The sequence below is a fragment of the Bufo bufo genome, chromosome 2 (assembly GCF_905171765.1).
Source record: "Bufo bufo chromosome 2, aBufBuf1.1, whole genome shotgun sequence".
Classification (NCBI taxonomy): domain Eukaryota; kingdom Metazoa; phylum Chordata; class Amphibia; order Anura; family Bufonidae; genus Bufo; species Bufo bufo.
Genome location: NC_053390.1, coordinates 137,184,228 through 137,198,941, shown reverse-complemented (window position 1 = coordinate 137,198,941; position 14,714 = coordinate 137,184,228).

Genomic DNA, 14,714 nt, shown 5'->3' with positions numbered 1-14,714 from the left:
CAGTGTATATAAAACGGCCACTAGATGGTGGAGTTACACAATGAACAGAGAATTATGCATTATAAAGCATACTGACTGTGAATAAATTAATAATAATAAACTGCTGAAGGCATGACAGGAGTCATCCTAGCGTTTCCCTAGTATTCACCCGTTAACCCTTGTACAAGGATTTAGACTTAACTGCGGGGGAAACAACTAAGCTGCTACCTTCTGGGATAGTCTCAGTGTGATTGGCAGCTGACCAACTGGGGTCAGGGACTCCGGTGCAAGCACTGGGATCTCAGGATGCAGAAAACACATCAAAACGGCAGGTATGTATGAACAGGCACCTAAGACAGGTTTTTTAGTCCTTGCTTAGAGAAAAACGAAGATAGAGGGAGAAGCTTGCAAGTAGTGAAATAAGCAGACTCAGCAGAGGCAAACAGGCTGGATACTGGAATTACACTGGAAATGTAATTTCAACTTATGTCCTAGTACAGTTTGGTAGTGCTGTGAGTTGTAGTTTTCTCCTCTTATACTTCCTCTCTGTAATGTATACTGATGCCCCATAATAAGTCTGGCCACACTGGGGGTTATGGCTATTTCCTTTAAAAGCTCCCACCTAGTACAACTGGGTGATGCCCTATAATAATCTGGACATGCTGGGAGTTGTAGTTCTCTATTCTTAGGCTGGGTTCACATCACCGTTTAGTTTTCCGTTTTGCATGCAGGACTTTTTTACATCTATAAAGACAGATCTCAGACAGAAATGGCTCAAATGGATGCCAAATGTGAATAACTGATGCTGAAATATAGGATCTGTTTTTTTTTTTTTGTTGTTCTTCTGGTGGATCAGAAGTGCGGAAAACTAACAGTGGTGTGAACCCGGCCTTATACTCTCTCTGTGTAATATCCACTTGTATCAAATAATAACAGCCTGGACATACTGGGAGTTGTAGTTCTCTCCACTAGGGATGAGCGAACCCGAACTGTATAGTTCGGGTTCGTACCGAATTTTGGGGTGTCCGTGACACGGACCCGAACCCGAACATTTTCGTAAAAGTCCGGGTTCGGGTTTGGTGTTCGGCGCTTTCTTGGCGCTTTTTGAAAGGCTGCAAAGCAGCCAATCAACAAGCGTCATACTACTTGCCCCAAGAGGCCATCACAGCCTTGCCTACTATTGGCATGGCTGTGATTGGCCAGTGCAGCATGTGACCCAGCCTCTATATAAGCTTGGGTCACGTAGCGCTGCACGTCACTCTGCTGATTCAAGCATAGGGAGAGGTTGCTGCTGCGACGTTAGGGCGAGATTAGGCAGATTAACTCCTCCAAAAGACTTCATTTTGTGATCGATCTGCAGCTGTGGATCATTGAAGTGCTATTATTGACTTGCTCACTTTTTTGAGGCTGCCCAGAGCGTTTTTAGATCACTTTTTTTCTGGGGTGATCGGCGGCCATTTTGTGACTTGTGGTGCGCCAGCACGAGCTATCACCAAGTGTATTTAACCATCGATAGTGTGGTTATTTTGTGCTATATCCTACATCAGCTGCAGGCTGAGCCTGTGTCACCGAAGTGCATTTAACCATTAACAGTCTGGTTATTTTTTGGCCATATACTACATCAGCTGCAGGCTGAGCCTGTGTCACCCAAGTGCATTTAACCATCAACAGTCTGATTATTTTTTGGCCATATACTACATCAGCTGCAGGCTGAGCCTGTGTCACCCAAGTGCATTTAACCATCAACAGTGTGGTTATTTTTTGGCCATATATTACATCAGGGGCAAGTTGAGCCTGTCACCCAGCGCCTAAAAAATAGACCTGACATTTCTATTCAACCAAATCTGCACAGTTTTAGCTGGTCAAGTTATTTGTAGTGACCGTAAAAGCAGACTTTTTGTTCTGGGTTGAAAAAGCATTCCCAAATTTGCCATTCTGAAAATAACTAGTTTGTGGTATTTGAGGCCTACTTGAAATCTATCCCAAAAAGAAAATCTTACATTGAAGTTATTGATAGTGTCATTCAGAAAAACCTAAGACACACGCTAGCGTGCTGATAGAAGTGTCATTCTGTTATTAAACCTATAACTGTCACACAGCGCAAAAAAAAACAGGTCTCACATCTCTATTCAACCAAATCTGCACAGTTTTAGCTGGTCAAGTTATTTGTAGTGACCGTAAAAGCAGACTTTTTGTTCTGGGTTGAAAAAGCATTCCCAAATTTGCCATTCTGAAAATAACTAGTTTGTGGTATTTGAGGCCTACTTGAAATCTATCCCAAAAAGAAAATCTTACATTGAAGTTATTAATAGTGTCATTCAGAAAAACCTAAGACACACGCTAGCGTGCTGATCGAAGTGTCATTCTGTGATTAAACCTATAACTGTCACACAGCGCAAAAAAAAACAGGTCTCACATCTCTATTCAACCAAATCTGCACAGTTTTAGCTGGTCAAGTTATTTGTAGTGACCGTAAAAGCAGACTTTTTGTTCTGGGTTGAAAAAGCATTCCCAAATTTGACATTCTGAAAATATCTAGTTTGTGGTATTTGAGGCCTACTTGAAATCTATCCCAAAAAGAAAATCTTACATTGAAGTTATTGATAGTGTCATTCAGAAAAACCTAAGACACACGCTAGCGTGCTGATAGAAGTGTCATTCTGTGATTAAACCTATAACTGTCACACAGCGCAAAAAAAAACAGGTCTCACATCTCTATTCAACCAAATCTGCACAGTTTTAGCTGGTCAAGTTATTTGTAGTGACCGTAAAAGCAGACTTTTTGTTCTGGGTTGAAAAAGCATTCCCAAATTTGCCATTCTGAAAATAACTAGTTTGTGGTATTTGAGGCCTACTTGAAATCTATCCCAAAAAGAAAATCTTACATTGAAGTTATTGATAGTGTCATTCACAAAAACCTAAGACACACGCTAGCGTGCTGATAGAAGTGTCATTCTGTGATTAAACCTATAACTGTCACACAGCGCAAAAAAAAACAGGTCTCACATCTCTATTCAACCAAATCTGCACAGTTTTAGCTGGTCAAGTTATTTGTAGTGACCATAAAAGCAGACTTTTTGTTCTGGGTTGAAAAAGCATTCCCAAATTTGCCATTCTGAAAATAACTAGTTTGTGGTATTTGAGGCCTACTTGAAATCTATCCCAAAAAGAAAATCTTACATTGAAGTTATTGATAGTGTCATTCAGAAAAACCTAAGACACACGCTAGCGTGCTGATAGAAGTGTCATTCTGTGATTAAACCTATAACTGTCACACAGCGCAAAAAAAAACAGGTCTCACATCTCTATTCAACCAAATCTGCACAGTTTTAGCTGGTCAAGTTATTTGTAGTGACCGTAAAAGCAGACTTTTTGTTCTGGGTTGAAAAAGCATTCCCAAATTTGCCATTCTGAAAATAACTAGTTTGTGGTATTTGAGGCCTACTTGGAATCTATCCCAAAAAGAAAATCTTACATTGAAGTTATTAATAGTGTCATTCAGAAAAACCTAAGACACACGCTAGCGTGCTGATCGAAGTGTCATTCTGTGATTAAACCTATAACTGTCACACAGCGCAAAAAAAAACAGGTCTCACATCTCTATTCAACCAAATCTGCACAGTTTTAGCTGGTCAAGTTATTTGTAGTGACCGTAAAAGCAGACTTTTTGTTCTGGGTTGAAAAAGCATTCCCAAATTTGCCATTCTGAAAATAACTAGTTTGTGGTATTTGAGGCCTACTTGAAATCTATCCCAAAAAGAAAATCTTACATTGAAGTTATTGATAGTGTCATTCAGAAAAACCTAAGACACACGCTAGCGTGCTGATAGAAGTGTCATTCTGTGATTAAACCTATACCTGTCACACAGCGCAAAAAAAAACAGGCCTCACATCTCTATATAACCAAATCTGTACTATTTTAGCTGGTCAAGTTATTTGTAGTGACCGTAAAAGCACACTTTTTGTTCTGGGTTGAAAAACCATTCCCAAATTTGCCATTCTCAAAATAACTAGTTTGTGGTATTTGAGGCCTACTTGAAATCTATCCCAAAAAGAAAATCTTACATTGAAGTTATTGATAGTGTCATTCAGAAAAACCTAAGACACACGCTAGCGTGCTGATAGAAGTGTCATTCTGTGATTAAACCTATAACTGTCACACAGCGCAAAAAAAAACAGGTCTCACATCTCTATTCAACCAAATCTGCACAGTTTTAGCTGGTCAAGTTATTTGTAGTGACCGTAAAAGCAGACTTTTTGTTCTGGGTTGAAAAAGCATTCCCAAATTTGCCATTCTGAAAATAACTAGTTTGTGGTATTTGAGGCCTACTTGAAATCTATCCCAAAAAGAAAATCTTACATTGAAGTTATTGATAGTGTCATTCAGAAAAACCTAAGACACACGCTAGCGTGCTGATAGAAGTGTCATTCTGTGATTAAACCTATACCTGTCACACAGCGCAAAAAAAAACAGGCCTCACATCTCTATTTAACCAAATCTGTACTATTTTAGCTGGTCAAGTTATTTGTAGTGACCGTAAAAGCACACTTTTTGTTTTGCCATTCTCAAAATAACTAGTTTCTGGTATTTGAGGCCTACTTGAAATCTATCCCAAAAAGGATATCTTACATTGAAGGTACTGATAGTGTCATTCAGAAAAACCTAAGACACACGCTACCGTGCAGATAGAAGTCTGATTCTGAGATTAAACCTTAACCTGTCACACAGTGCAAAAAAAAACAGGTCTCCCATTTCTATTCAAGCAAATCTGTACTGTTTAATCTGGTCAAGTTATTTGTAGCGACCGTAAAAGCCCTATTTTTTTTCTGGGTTGAAAAACTATTCCCAAATTTGCCATTCTCAAAATAACTAGTTTCTGGTATTTGAGGCCTACTTGAAATCTATCCCAAAAAAGATATCTTACATTGAAGGTACTGATAGTGTCATTCAGAAAAACCTAAGACACACGCTACCGTGCAGATAGAAGTCTGATTCTGTGATTAAACCTTAACCTGTCACACAGTGCAAAAAAAAAACAGGTCTCACATTTCTATTCAATGGTCTGCCGGGTGTTCACTCCAAGGTCATGGAAGTCACGCCTGCGACCACCCCGTTCTCCGAGGGATATGTCCTGAAATCCAGCTGAAAGCTGCAGAACATCAGTCGGAGGTCTCTCCACTACTGGCGGGCCTCTCTGGCGCCCTCTTCCCACAAGCAAAGGCTCGGCTGGTGGCTGCTGGGGTCTTTCAATGCGTCTAGGTTCTTGAGCCTCTTGCTCCTGTCCAGGCTGTCCTTGGCTGGGCTGCCCCCTGGCACGTGCTCTTCCGCGGGCTCTGGCTCGTCCACTCATCTTCCATTCCTGAGAGGATATAAACCGCTAATAAGGTCAATCTGCCGCCTAGCAGCTCCGCCGTGGCACAATCACCTCAGAACTCGCACACTGGTGACTTTAGGTATCTTCACTGGTCACTTTGAGCAGAATGATGACATCCGAGTCACGGCACCAAATGTAACCCTCTTTTCCTTGCACCATCTGCGACACCTCCAGCTTTCACACTCACTCGGTCACCAGCTCCTCCAGGCATAAACTCTAAGTGGACTCTAAGGGACGACACTCAGGTCTTCTGTGGTTTAAAGCTTTATTGAGGTGTAGTGCACTTGGCTGGAGCCTGTAATACAACAGGGAAACACTGCCACTATGTGGTATACAGCCAGGTCACCAGCCCACCTATATCATAACAGGCAGTCATTATATTACATTCCCACATACATGTTACAGGATATAACAAAGCATACAGAAAAATGAACAAGAGAAAATCATTTACAAAGATATTGCAGCAGGGTGACCTGGAATACAGCATGTCTTGCAGCCATTTTAGGAAGAACACATGTCTCTTTAACTGTACATCATCTACTCAGCCTAGCATGTGCTGCAGGGTTTAAAGGCTGCTAAAAAAAACATACAGTCACCTCTTTACATTCTACAGAACTATTATGGGTATATATTATAACTTTTTACAATAGATAAATGAACTTTAGCTTTAGAGAACTTAGACAGAGATCCTACCTCCTTCACAGTAAATGTCTGCACTGAGGAGACCAAACCAAGTAGCAGAATACACAGGGGGCTTTCTGGAAGAGTCCACTGTAAAGACTCTGTCTGTTAAAAATTTCCTCAGTTATCTAATAGCACATTTGAAGAGGTTTATTTAGCATGTCCTGACTCTCTGCTAACAGCTTATGAATATATGGAACTATATTTAACAAGTGATCATTGCTGCAGCTCCTGTATATTGGTATGACCCTATTGCAAACCTGCAGACTGGATATTTGGTGAAACTTCATGTGGTTCATATCGACTGTACTACACCACTGACTTGGTGCCTGGGCCTAAATGTGTGACAGTGGCCTGTTCCAGTGGTGGGTGACGTGAAGCCTGATTCTCTGCTATGACATGAAGACTGATTCTGCGCTGACATAAGGCCAGATTCTCTGTTACGGGACCTCTCTCCTCTGCCTGGGTGCCTGGGCCTAAATGTGTGACAGTGGCCTGTTCCAGTGGTGGGTGACGTGAAGCCTGATTCTCTGCTATGACATGAAGACAGATTCTGTGCTGACATAAGGCCAGATTCTCTGTTACGGGACCTCTCTCCTCTGCCTTGGTGCCTGGGCCTAAATGTGTGACAGTGGCCTGTTCCAGTGGTGGGTGACGTGAAGCCTGATTCTCTGCTATGACATGAAGACAGATTCTACGCTGACATAAGGCCAGATTCTCTGTTACGGGACCTCTCTCCTCTGCCTGGGCCTAATTGTGTGACAGTGGCCTGTTCCAGTGGTGGGTGACGTGATGCCTGATTCTCTGCTATGACATTAAGACAGATTCTGCGCTGACATAAGGCCAGATTCTCTGTTACGGGACCTCTCTCCTCTGCCTGGGTGCCTGGGCCTAAATGTGTGACAGTGGCCTGTTCCAGTGGTGGGTGACGTGAAGCCTGATTCTCTGCTATGACATGAAGACTGATTCTGCGCTGACATGAAGCCAGATTCTCTGCTATGGCATGAAGAGACTGATTCTCTGCTGACATGAAGCCAGATTATTTGCTATGGCATGAAGAGACTGATTCTCTGCTGACGTGAAGCCAGATTCTCTGCTATGGGACCTCTGTCCAATTGATATTGGTTTATTTTTATTTTTTTAATTTTAATTTTAATTCATTTCCCTATCCACATTTGTTTGCAGGGGATTTACCTACATGTTGCTGCCTTTTGCAGCCCTCTAGCTCTTTCCTGGGCTGTTTTACAGCCTTTTTAGTGCCCAAAAGTTCGGGTCCCCATTGACTTCAATGGGGTTCGGGTTCGGGACGAAGTTCGGTTCGGGTTCGGATCCCGAACCCGAACATTTACGGGAAGTTCGGCCGAACTTCTCGAACCCGAACATCCAGGTGTTCGCTCAACTCTACTCTCCACTTTTATCTATCCCTGTGTTGCCCTGTAATTTCCAGTAATAACAATCTGGTGATGCTGAGAGTTGTAGTTTCCTTGTCACTATTATAATGTTCTGCAGCTTCTGAGGTGTGTATTAGGCTTTGCTCACATCTGTGCTGGTGACGTTCGCTGTTCTGCCCTGACATAGGAGCACAACAACGAAAATCACAGTAGTTCCAAATCTGGCACTTCATGGACAACAACACCTGACAGATCCCGCTGAACATGATGAGATCTCACAGGTTTCCATCTGCCAGGCTATAAAATTGTGTCTAGCATTTATGACCTGATCTGCGAATGAGGCCCCAACACAGATGTGATAAAAGCCGTATATGTTCTCTAGCATCAGATTATGAGGTTCTGCAGCAGCTGAGGTGTGTATTAGGCGGCTCTGCAGCAGCTGAGGTGTGTATTAGGAGGTTCTGCAGCAGCTGAGGTGTGTATTAGGAGGTTCTGCAGCAGCTGAGGTGTGTATTAGGAGGCTCTGCAGCAGCTTAGGTGTGTATTTAGAGGTTGTGCAGAAGCTGAGGTGTGTATTATGAGGTTCTGCAGCAGCTGAGGTGTGCTCAGTCAACAGTGAATATCTGCCCCAGGCCCTGACTGCGCTCTGCCAGCAGCACAAACAGTAAGTCAGCATGGGGGAGGAGGTGAAGCAGGTGCAGGCACAGTCTGAGGGGGAAGGATGGCAAACTATATTTAAAAAAATCAGGTAACATATTTTCTTTTTGTGTCCATTGCGTTTTTTTTTGTGGACCGTATGCAGAACCATTTATTTCAATGGGTCCGCAAAAAAAACAGAAGTTACTTTGTGTGCATTATGTTTCCGTATGTCCGTGTGTCCGTTTCGCTAAAAAATAGAACATGTCCTATTATTGTCCGCATTACAGATAAGGATAGAACTGTTCTATTAGGGGCCAGCTGTTCTGTTCCGCAAAATGCGGAATGCACACGGACGTCATCCGTACTTTTTGCAGATCTCAAAATACAGACGGTCGTGTGCTTGAGCCCTAAGGGTAAGGCTAGGTAATCACTGCCAGAATCTGCAATGGAGGCTTCTGCTGGAACCTCTGCAGTAGATGTGCACGTACCCTAAAGGGTGCGATGGGTCACTCACAAGGGGGCCCAATTCAGATTCTTGCCATGGGGCCCAGTGATTTCTATGTACGCCCCTGCTGCAGGAACTTGTTTAAAAATAATTTTTACCAGAAAACCCCTTTAACCCCTTAAGGACCGGGCTCATTTTCACCTTAAGGACCAGGCCATTTTTTGCAAATCTGACCAGTGTCACTTTAAGTGCTCATAACTTTAAAACGCTTTGACTTATCCAGGCCATTCTGAGATTGTTTTTTCGTCACATATTGTACTTCATGACACTGGTAAAATGAAGTCAAAAAAATTATTTTTTTTGCACAAAAAAATACCTAATTTACCAAAAATTTGAAAAAAATTAGCAAATTTCAAAGTTTCAGTTTCTCTACTTCTGTAATACATAGTAATACCCCAAAAAATTGTGATGACTTTACATTCCCCATATGTCTACTTCATGTTTGAATTGTTTTGGGAATGATATTTTATTTTTTGGGGATGTTATAAGGCTTAGAAGTTTAGAAGCAAATCTTGAAATTTTTCAGAAATTTACAAAAACTCAATTTTTAGCGACCAGTTCAGGTCTGAAGTCACTTTGCGAGGCTTACATAATAGAAACCACCCAAAAATGACCCCATCTAAGAAACTACACCCCTCAAGGTATTCAAAACTGATTTTGCATACATTGTTAACCCTTTAGGTGTTGCACAAGAGTTATTGGCAAATGGGGAGGAAATTTGAGAATTTCATATTTTTGTCAAATTTTTCATTTTAACCCATTTTTTCCACTAACAAAGCAAGGGTTAACAGCCAAACAAGATTGTATCTTTATTGCCCTGACTCTGCCGTTTACAGAAACACCCAATATGTGACCGTAAACTACTGTACGGCCACACAGCGGGGCGTAGAGTGAAAGGTGCGCCGTTTGGTTTTTGGAAGGCTGATTTTTATGGACTGGTTTTTTGACACCATGTCCCATTTGAAGCCCCCTGATGCACCCCTAGAGGAGAAACTCCCTAAAAGTGACCCCATCTAAGAAACTACACCCCTCAAGGTATTCAAAACTGATTTTACATACGTCGTTAACCCTTTAGGTGTTGCACAAGAGTTATTGGCAAATGGGGATGAAATTTGAGTATTTCATTTTTTTGCCTAATTTTCAATTTTTAACCCATTTTTTCCACTAACAAAGCAAGGGTTAACAGCCAAACAAGATTGTATCTTTATTGCCCTGACTCTGCCGTTTACAGAAACACCCCATATGTGGCCGTAAACTACTGTACGGGCACACAGTAGGGCGTAGAGTGAAAGGTGCGCGGTTTGGTTTTTGGAAGCCAGATTTTGCTGGACTGGTTTTTTGACACCATGTCCCATTTGAAGCCCCCCTGATGCACCCCTAGATTAGAAATTCCATAAAAGTGACCCCATCTAAGAAACTACACCCCTCAAGCTATTCAAAACTGATTTTACAAACTTTGTTAACCCTTTAGGTGTTGCACAAGATTTAATGAAAAATAGAGACACAATTTCAAAATTTCACATTTTTGGCAGATTTTCCATTTTAATATTTTTTTTCCAGTTACAAAGCAAGGGTTAACAGCCAAACAAAACTCAATATTTATGGCCCTTATTCTGTAGTTTACAGAAACACCCCATATGTGGTCGTAAACTGCTGTACGGGCACACGGCAGGGTGCAGAAGGAAAGGAATGCCATACGGTTTTTGGAAGGCAGGTTTTGCTGGACTGTTTTTTTTGACACCATGTCCCATTTGAAGCCCCCCTGATGCACCCCTAGAGTAAAAACTCCAAAAAAGTGACTCCATTTTAGAAACTACGGGATAGGGTGGCAGTTTTGTTGGTACTAGTTTAGGGTACATATGATTTTTGGTTGCTCTATATTACACTTTTTGTGCAGCAAGGTAACAAGAAACAGCTTTTTTGGCACGTTTTTTTTTTTTGTTATTTACAACATTCATCTGACAGGTTAGATCATGTGGTATTTTTATAGAGCAGGTTGTCGCGGATGCGGCGATACCTAATATGTATACATTTTTTTTTATTTATGTAAGTTTTATACAATAACTTCATTTTTAAAACCAAAAAAATGTTTTAGTGTCTCCATATTCTAAGAGCCATAGTTTTTTCAGTTTTTGGGCGATTATCTTGAGTAGGGTCTCATTTTTTGCGGGATGAGATGACGGTTTGATTGGCACTATTTTGGGGTGCATATGACTTTTTGATCGCTTGCTATTACACTTTTTGTGACGTAAGATGGCAAAAAATTGCTTTTTTTACACTGTTTTTATTTTTATTTTTTTACGGTGGTCATCTGAGGGGTTAGGTCATGTGATATTTTTATAGAGCCGGTCGATACGGACGCGGCGATACCTAATATGTATACATTTTTTTTATTTATGTAAGTTTTACAGAATGAGTTCATTTTTGAAAAAAAAAAAATCATGTTTTAGTGTCTCCATAGTCTAAGAGCCATAGTTTTTTCAGCTTTTGGGCGATTATCTTGAGTAGGGTCTCATTTTTTGCAGGATGAGATGACGGTTTGATTGGTACTATTTTGGCGTACATGCGACTTTTTTGATCACTTTTATTACCTTTTTTGGGAAGTAAGGTGGGCAAAATTTCAATTTTCTCATAGTTTTTATTTTTTTATTTTTATGGCGTTCACCGTGCGGGGAAAATAACATGACCATTTTATAGATCAGGTCGTTACGGACGCGGCGATACCTAATATGTGTAGTTTATTTTATTTTTTTAATTTTTATTCAGTGATAAATGTTTTTTTTTTTATCTTAACTTTTTTCACTTTTTTTTACATTTTTGTGACCCAGACCCACTTAGTTCTTGAAGATCCAGTGGGTCTGGTGTCTGTATAATACAGTACAGAACAATATATATTGTTCTGTACTGTATTTTACTTACACTGAACAGATCTGTGCTTTTAGCCTAGATCTGTTCAGCACCATGGACAGCAGGACGCCTGAGCAGGCGTCCTGTTGCCATGGGAACCCTCCCCGTCTGCTCAGAACTTCGCAGACGGGGAAGGGTAAGCACAGGGCTGAGGGGGGCTCTCTGGGGGCTCTCTCCCTCTCCATCGGGGGGCTGCAAAGGCACAGCAGCCCCCCGATGGAGAGGGAGGGAGCTCCCTGACCGATGACAGTTAACTTTTTCCATACAGCAGTCCGTACGGACCGCGGTATGGAAAGGGTTAAACGGCTGACATCTTCACAGATGTCAGCCGTTTATACCAGGGTGCCAGCAATGTGCTGGCACCCTGGTACAACCACTAGAAGCCAACGATCGTTCATGGGGAGGCGGGCGGGGGATCGCGATCCCGCCTGCCGCACCGCCCGCCTCCCGCAACGCCCCCACCGCCTGCGACACCCCCCCCCCGCACCACCCTCCGGCATAAAATCGTGCAGGGGTGCAGGGGGGGGTGAAAAATATTTATTTTAGCCACTCTAAAGTTTCTGATCCCCGCGGTCAGGGACCGCGGCGATCAGAAACTGCAAAAAGCGCAGCAAACCGCAGGTCTGAATTGACCTGCGGTTTGCTGCGATCGCCGATACGGGGGGGTCAAATGACCCCCTCCTGCATTGTTACGGGATGCCGGCTGAATGATTTCAGCCGAAATCCCGTTCCAATTAACCCCTGGGGCGCCGGAATACAGATTTTAAGTCAGGACGTACCGGTACGTCCTGGGTCCTTAAGGACTCGGGAAATAGGGCGTACCGGTACGTCCTAGGTCCTTAAGGGGTTAAGATTGACTAGGTAGACAGATTTCTGTTAGCACTGCACCTCCTCGGTAAATTGCGATCACGGTATATGCCTAGTGAATTCTGTATGAACAGTATGTAGATAATTTGGATATGTGTGACTCAAATTATTTTTTTATTGTCATAGGCATGGCATTAAGGCCTCATGCACACGACCGTTGTTTTGGATCGCATCCGAGCCGCAGTTTTTGCGGCTTGGATGAGGACCCATTGACTTCAATGGGGCCGCAAAAGATGCGGACAGCACTCCGTGTGCTGTCCGCATCCGTTGCTCCGTTCCGTGGTCCGCAAAAAAATATAACATGTCCTACTCTTGTCGGCAAAACGGACAAGAATAGGCAGTTATATCAATGGCTGTCCGTGTCGTTCCGCAAATTGCGGAACGCACACGGATGCCATCCGTGTTTTGCGGATCCGCAATTTGCGGACCGCAAAAAACACAATGGTCGTGTGCATGTAGCCTAAATCTGTATTCTTTAAAATAATTGCTTTGTTTAGTTCTGCTACAAAAATTATTTTGATATTTTATAGGGTTTTTAAAAAGAAAATTTCACACATTGCTTAACACACTGATCTTTACACATTTTTATAAAATCATGTTCATTTCATAATTTGCACATCATGTGATTTATTTTATTTACCACTTGTTTATATATTTTTCTTCCATGTATTGTATTGTCCCACTTATTTCTCACTGTTGAGTTTTATGATCATGTTCACACTGAATTTCACACATCTTGCTTTTTTTCACTTGTTACTACTTTTTATCACATTGGTTTTAGGCTGAAGAATGGTAGCACATTAGTCACAAAAGATTTAACACTGCTGGATTTTTTGTGACGACTCACGCTGTGATCCTATTCATTTTTATGGAATCATCACTACTCTGCGATCTCGGCCGCGACAGCTGTCGCACAACCAGTCTCAATGTGTAGCTGTTCTCTTATTATTAGGCCTCATGCACATGACCGTTCCGTTTTTTGCGGTCTGCAAACCGCAGATCCGCAAAAAACGGAAGCCGCCTGTGTGCCTTCCGCAATTTGCGGAACGAAACGGACGGCCCATTGTAGACATGCCTATTCTTGTCCGCAAAACGGACAAGAATAGGACATGCTATATTTTTTTTGCGGGGCCTCGGAACGGAGCAACGGATGCGGACAGCACACGGAGTGCTGTCAGCATCTTTTGCGGCCCCATTGAAGTGAATGGGTCCGCACCCGAGCCGCAAAAACTGCGGCTTGGATGTGGACCTGAAAAACGGTCGTGTGCATGAGGCCTTAGAAGTCACTAAAAGGTATTTCACTAGCTATTATTATGTTTGGATACATAAGTTATGTTAATAAGGTCTTTATGTTCATACATTTATTCATTCCAAGTGTTGCATTATTGAAGGGGATGTTCACACGGCAGCATTTTAAGCGGAATTCGAAAAACTACTGGTGGACGCGTCCTCTCTGCCTCCAATACAACTCAAGCCTCTTGCACACGACCATATGGCTTTTTCAGTATTTTGCGGTCCGTTTTAAACGGATCAGTTTTTCAGTTTTTTTGTTTCAGTAGTGTTTAAGCTTCCATTCCGTTTCTCCATCCTGTTTTTCCATTTGGTTTCCATTTGTGATCCATTTTTTGCGGATCGCAAACGGAAACTGAAGCATACAATAATGTTTAAACAGTAAATACATAAAAAAATTGGGCTGGCCAAAAAAATTTCAATAGATGATTCCGCAAAAACGGAACGGATGCGGAAGACATACGGATGCATTCCGTATGCATTCCATTTTTCTTTTGCTAAACCATTAACTTGAATGGAGACACGGAACGTGATTTGCGGGCAATAATAGGACATGTTCTTTCTTTGAACGGAACGGAAATACGGAAGCAGAATGCATACGGAGTACCTTCTGTTGTTTATGAGGACCCATTGAAGTGATTGAATCCGCATACGGACCGCAAACGCAAAAAAAGGAACGGAAACGGAACAAAAAAACATTTGTGTGCAAGAGGCCTCAATGTGAGAAAGCACTGAGGATTGCGGAGAGGTAGCTTAAGGCCACTCCCGAGCTAGGAAAGGATATTTTCCCAAATTCTGCTTAAAAAGCCACCGTGTGAACGTCTCATTAACTATACATATCTATATAATCATGTTTTTGAATCTATTTAAACCTTTTCTTGTATTGAATCACTATTATAATTACAATAATGTTTTATGTTATGATGCTGTAACCATGTTCACCATGTGTGTGTTATTGTTCCCATCACTATTTTATGGTGCTAACAATTTCCAAATCTTATATGAAGGGCTGGCCTTTTTTGGAGAGAGCTGCAGGTAGTGATGGACGAACATCGGACGAGACGTTTCACGAACGTGGGT